Here is a 6206-nt window from a genome sequence, read left to right on the forward strand (position 1 = left end):
CTCATGGAGTTTCTGCGATACCAGATTGCCCAAACTGTCGGGGCAAAGAAGCTCAAATCTTTCCCTGTCTCTATGATGTTTTCTACCACGTCTTGGAAGCTCAAGAATTGTGGACTGGAAATGTAATCCCACATGCTATCTTGAGACCATACCTAAGATATACAAGGGCACGACCAAAGTGATTGGAGCACATCCTCAGTAGCGCCGTTACAGTGGTCGTAGCACTCATCCACAAGTACCATTCACCGCCTAAGATTGTGCTTGGTTGGTATTAAGTTCCTGATGGCCCTCCACAAAAAGTTTCGGATTTTCGGCTAAACTTGTAATCCCCACACTTTCTTCCATAGGGTGTTGTCTTCTAGATGGTATTCATTATTATCCAAGCTCCTTGATTTATAGAGAAATCTGTAACCTGACTTCACAGTGTATGATCCCGTTGGAGTGAAAGGCCACACAAGAACAACTTCAATCGGTTTACCACACAAGGGAATTTATTGAATCAAGTCCTTATCTCTTGGACTGAACAGCAAGTGAAGTGTGTCTTGCCTCCACACCTGATGAAAGGAGTCCAATAGAGAAGCTACCGTTGCATTTTTCCAACCTGGTGTTGCTGGTGAGGAAATGAAAGGCATAAAATCTAAAGGCAGCCAAGGGTCTGACCAAATTCGGATTAAGGACCCATCACCTACCCTCCACTGCATTCCTTCTTTTAACACTTACCTACCTTTTAAAATGCTTCGCTCTGCATAAGAACCTGCTTGTGATTTCGATGCTTCCATAATTGAGCAATGGGGGAAATATTTTGGTTTGAACACCCTATAGAATAGAGAGTTCTTATTTTGGAGCAACCTCTAAGCTTGGTTTGCTAGGAGTGCATTATTGAATAATGATAGGTCTTTGAAGCCCATTCCCCCTTCACTCTTTGGCTTACACAATTCTTCCCATTGAACCCAATGTATTTTCCTTCGATCTCCCTTTTGTCCCCACCAAAACTTTTGTATGAGCCCCTCTAATTCATTGCACAAGCCAATGGGTAATTTGAAGCAATTCATGGAATATGTAGGGATGGCTTGAACTACCACTTTAATGAGGATTTCCCTACTTGCTTGAGAGAGTAGTTGTTCTTCCCACCCTTGTAATTTCCTCCAAACACGCTCCTTAATGTAGTTGAAGCTTGCTTTCTTATTCCTCCTCACTGATGATGGCAAGCCTAGGTACTTCTCATAGCTCTTTATTTCCTCCACCCCCAAAGTATTTTTAATCATCATCCTCTTTTCTTCAGATGTTAAGTGACTAAAAAATATTGTGGTTTTCGCCTTGTTTATTTGTTGACCTGTGCTTGATTCATAAGTTTGCAAAATTTCCAAAATCTTTTAGCACTCCTCAGTATTAGACCTTCAAAAAAGCAAACTATCGTCTGCAAATAAAATGTGGGTTAGTGGGGGGCTTCTCCTAGATAGGGAAAAGCCATGAATGCCTTCTCTAGTTGCCGATTGAGTAAAATAAATCATGGATCCCTTCCGCACACAAGAGGAAAAAGAAAGGGGATAACGAGTTCCCTTGTCTAATCCCTCTAGATGGCCTTGTAAACCCTTGTGGAGCACCATTGATGAGGATAGAGTATGAAACACTAGACACACATAGCATCATAAGGGTTATCCAACTTTCATTAAAACCTAATTTTTTCATCATGCATTCCAAAAAAGACCAATCTACTCTATCATAGGTCGTGCTCATGTCAAGCTTAATGGCCATATAACCCTCTTTGGTGGATTTATGGTTGTGCATACTATGAAAGGACTCAAAGGCAACTAGGATATTATCCAAAATAAGACGATCTTTTGTGAATACACTCTGGTGTTCAGTGATAATGTGAGGCAGAATTTTCTTTAGTATGTTTGCTAATACCTTAGAAAAAAAATCTTGTACAACACATTACATAAACTAATGGGATGAAATTCGAAAACCAATTTTGGATTTAACCCTGGGAATCAATGTGATGAAGGTGTGATTTAGATGTTCTGGTAGTGTGGCTGAATTTAAGAAAGATAAAATAGATTTTGTGATATCCTTACCCACCAAATCCCAATAATGTTGATAGAACAATGGTGACATGCTATCGTGGTTGGGTGCTTTGATTGGTACCATTTGATCGAGGGCCTTCTTGACTTCATTTTCAGTAAACTCTACTAGCAACTCCTTGTTCATATCCTCGGTGACTAGACATTGAAATATCTCCAAAGCTAGCTCGGGTTGACATACCCGTGTTGATGAACATAACTTGCTGTAAAAATTCAACAGCTCCATTGCCACTTGTTTAGGGTCCAATGATCGGTGCAAAACTGCAAGTGCACAGTATCGTAGTTTTATAGTAAAGTGATGAGAAGAGTATCATCCTCAGGGATTGGTAACTTACTTTTGACAAATACCAAAATTATGCTAATTTCGATTTTATCTAGAGAAGTCACTAAAGTTGTTGTAATTGGAATTTAAAATAAAATCAAATTAAAGAAAATACACAGAGGAAAAGAACGATAATGCTTAAAAATCAAGTTAATAGGAAGAAAACTTCTAGGAAATCGATTTCACCTAATCCCTCACTATGCTTTACTCATCTAGCTAACTGAAATTAATTCTCTCTGTTTGTTAGTAATCTCCAAAAACATCCAAAAGCCTTTTTCGACAGTTAATTGGAAACATTCTTTGTTCATCAATTTACACAAGAGTATGCAATTTAATAAAGCAAAAAAGCATTAAGACCAATGATTTTAATACTACACAAGTTCATACAAGTCTTTCGATCTCTATATTTACCTATGCCGAAATATTCAAGATCTATCCTATAATTCCCTCTTTCGACAGCAAATCACAAGATCAAAATCATCTAATTAATGGCCGGTTAATTAGAAGCAATAAACTCAGAATAAATCAGACAAACATGAAAAGAATTAATTCAAATTAACAAAGAAAAGCAAGCATAGTTCGGAACTAGATTACATCGTTTTCCTAGAATAAAGAAAATTTAGTTCATGCTAAAAATTAAACTCAACAGAAACAAATTCATCATAATGTTTCTGAGAAGATTTGAAGGAAAAAATGAACACAAAAATCTGCTTCAGCCTCCCCTTTCTTTCTGCGTCAACTTCAGCCTGTTTTCTGCTTCAGCCTCTCCTTTCTTTCTGCGTCAGCTTCAGCCCTCTGTTTCAGTGTTTTTCCTCTGTTTCAGCCCCTCTGTTTCAGCGTTTTTCTCTTGTTTCAGCGTCTTCTGCTTCAGTTCAGCCTGCCTTTTCAGTTTCAGCCTCTCTGTCCAGCAAAGAACGTGTTCTCTCTGCTCTGTTTCAATTCTCTTTCAACGCCTCTCCTTTTTTTTTTTTTCTGTTTCAATTCTCTCTTTTTTCAGTTCAGCGTCCCTCTCTCCCTTTTCAGCCGTGGTGCCCTTTTTTCCTTTAGACGTGGTGCTCTTTTCAGCCCAAAACCTTTTTTTCTTTTCAACCCACTACTTAATTTTTCTTTTCAGCCCACTTTTCTTTCTCTCTTTCAGCGCCCCCTTTTTTCTTCTTTTAGCGCCTCACCTTTTCTTTCTCAAACGTGTTGCACTTTTTCAGCCCAAAACATTCCCCTGTTCAGCCCAATATTCTCTCTAGCTGCTTCACGTCTCTTTTATTTGGTTAAATCTTTATTTCCTTCAAATATGCAATAAAATTTAAATAACAATAATGAAGTCTAAAATCAACAAAAATAAATAAAATTAGACTAAAGTTTAAAGTTGAGAAGTGATAAATTATGCCAAATTATGCAAGTCATCAAACACCCCCAAACTTAGAACTTTGTTTGTCCTCAAACAAAAAGAAAATAAAATAAAAGACAACTATAGACACTATCAGCTAGACCCCATAGAGAAATATCATCACTCACCAAGCCATAATCTGAATTTAGATTTCATCACTAGTAACTTACTCTTTTAACATCAAGGATAGCAGGAAAATCAATCAAAAATTTTTTTTTTTTTTTTTTTTTTTTTTTTTTTTTTTTTTTTCAGTTTTTCAGCCCCTCCAAACTTTCAGTTTCAGCGCCTCCTTCTATTTCTTCCATTCAGCCCCCTTTTTCCTCAAACGTGTTGCCCTTTTTCTGCTTTAGACGTGGTGCTCTTTTCAGCCCAAAAACATCCTCCTTTCAGCCCAATATTTTCTTTAATTCAGCCCAAAAACGTCCTCCTTTCAGCCCAAAAGCAGTTCCTCTTTTCAGCCCAATACCTTGCTTTCTTCAGCCCTCTGTTTCAGCATTTTTCCTCTGTTTCAGCCCCTCTGTTTCAGCGTTTTTCTCTTTGCTCTGTTTCAGTTCTCTTTCATTTGGTTAAATCTTTATTTCCTTCAAATCTGCAATAAAATTTAAATAACAATAATGAAGTCTAAAATCAACAAAAATAAATAAAATTAGACTAAAGTTTAAAGTTGAGAAGTGATAAATTATGCCAAATTATGCAAGTCATCAAACACCCCCAAACTTAGAACTTTGTTTGTCCTCAAACAAAAAGAAAATAAAGTAAAAGACAACTATAGACACTATCAGCTAGACCCCATAGAGAAATATCATCACTCACCAAGCCATGATCTGAATTTAGATTTCATCACTAGTAACTTACTCTTTTAACATCAAGGATAGCAGGAAAATCAATCAAAAATTTAGCAATTTGTCAAGCAAGAGTTAAGCATTTATTTCAACCTAAAGCTAAGTCCTTGAGTGTGTGTGTGTGAAATAGTCAATTTAACTCCAAACCACCAGCAAATTCAGATAAAAGTAGAACAACTGAAATCAGAAGAATTCTCTCAAAACTTCACCCCATAAGTCCAATTTTCAGAAATCCTCTCTACTAATGTAATCAAACACCAAAATCAGAGATCAAAAGGTCTTTAATCAAGGTTGTAATGACAGGCCACAGGGTGAGGGCTAAGAAAGAAATGGATATGGAAAATCAAAGCAAACTGGGAAAATACTTGGTAGAAAGAACAATAAAAAAGATATCCACAAGATTCACATCATAGCTCTTTCTCGACAATATGCTCATACTGATGACAATATTGTTGCTATACTCAATAAGTGGAGTGTTTTTTTCTTCTTTTTTTTTATTTTTATTTTTAAATCACCTTAATACTCATAGCCTTTTCTGATTTTCAACCACTTTAACCCTTTTTTTGATTCTTGCCTTTCACTTTCTTTTCTTTTCACACTTTGATCAAATAGAGCAAACATAATGTGGATAATTTAATTTGAACTAACTTTCTCTTTAAATGCAAATTTCCACCAAAATATTTTCTCAAAATGTAAGGTAAATTCATGGTTTTTTTTTTTTTTTTTTTTTTTTTTTTTTTTTTTTGTTCAGCCACCTTGATACTCATAGCCTTTTCTGCTTTTCAGCCACTTTAACCCTTTTTCGATTCTTGCCTTTCACTTTCTTTTCTTTTTACACTTTGATCAAATAGAGCAAACATAATGTGAATAATTTAATTTAAACTAACTTTCTCTTTAAATGCAAATTTCCACCAAAATATTTTCTCAAAATGTAAGGTAAATTCATGGTTTTTCAGGCTTAGAATGGGAATGGTTTATGTAGTTAAAAGAACAAATAAAGGCTTATGTAAAATAAGGCTCAAGGGGGTTGACTATGGGAATGCACCATGCAATGATGGCGTGATAATCAGGACGACTGGGAAAGCTTTTTGGTTGTGACAAAAAATTGCCTAAATCCTTTCTCTAATGTTTGGTATCAACTAGGATTTCGCCTCAAGGATCCATCAACGGATTCTAGAGCAAAGCAAGATTGAACTTTCCTGACCCAGTTAATTCAACTCCTTCTCTTCATAAGCAAAATCGAGTAAAGAAAAACAAATGACTATGTGCTCAATTATTTTCAAGGACAAAGATTTAAATCAAAGTACCCACAAAATTCTGTCTGACATAATAGCAATTTTTTTGAAAATTTTTCTCAAAACCATCCCTAATCACAAATTTCAGAGTCATAGCAAATTCAATCATACTCAAATACATGCTTGATAAGAGAATCCAACAACTCAAGACTATAGGAGTTTACACCCCCAAACTTAAACCAAACAATGTCCTCATTGTAATTCAAAAGTGAGACAGATTGAAGAAATGAAAGGAACTTCCCTGGTTTTATGGTGAATCTGCATTAGTTTGTAATTTTCAAC

The sequence above is a fragment of the Quercus suber genome, unplaced genomic scaffold (genome assembly GCF_002906115.3).
Source record: "Quercus suber isolate HL8 unplaced genomic scaffold, Cork oak 2.0 scaffold_149, whole genome shotgun sequence".
In the NCBI taxonomy this organism is placed as follows: domain Eukaryota; kingdom Viridiplantae; phylum Streptophyta; class Magnoliopsida; order Fagales; family Fagaceae; genus Quercus; species Quercus suber.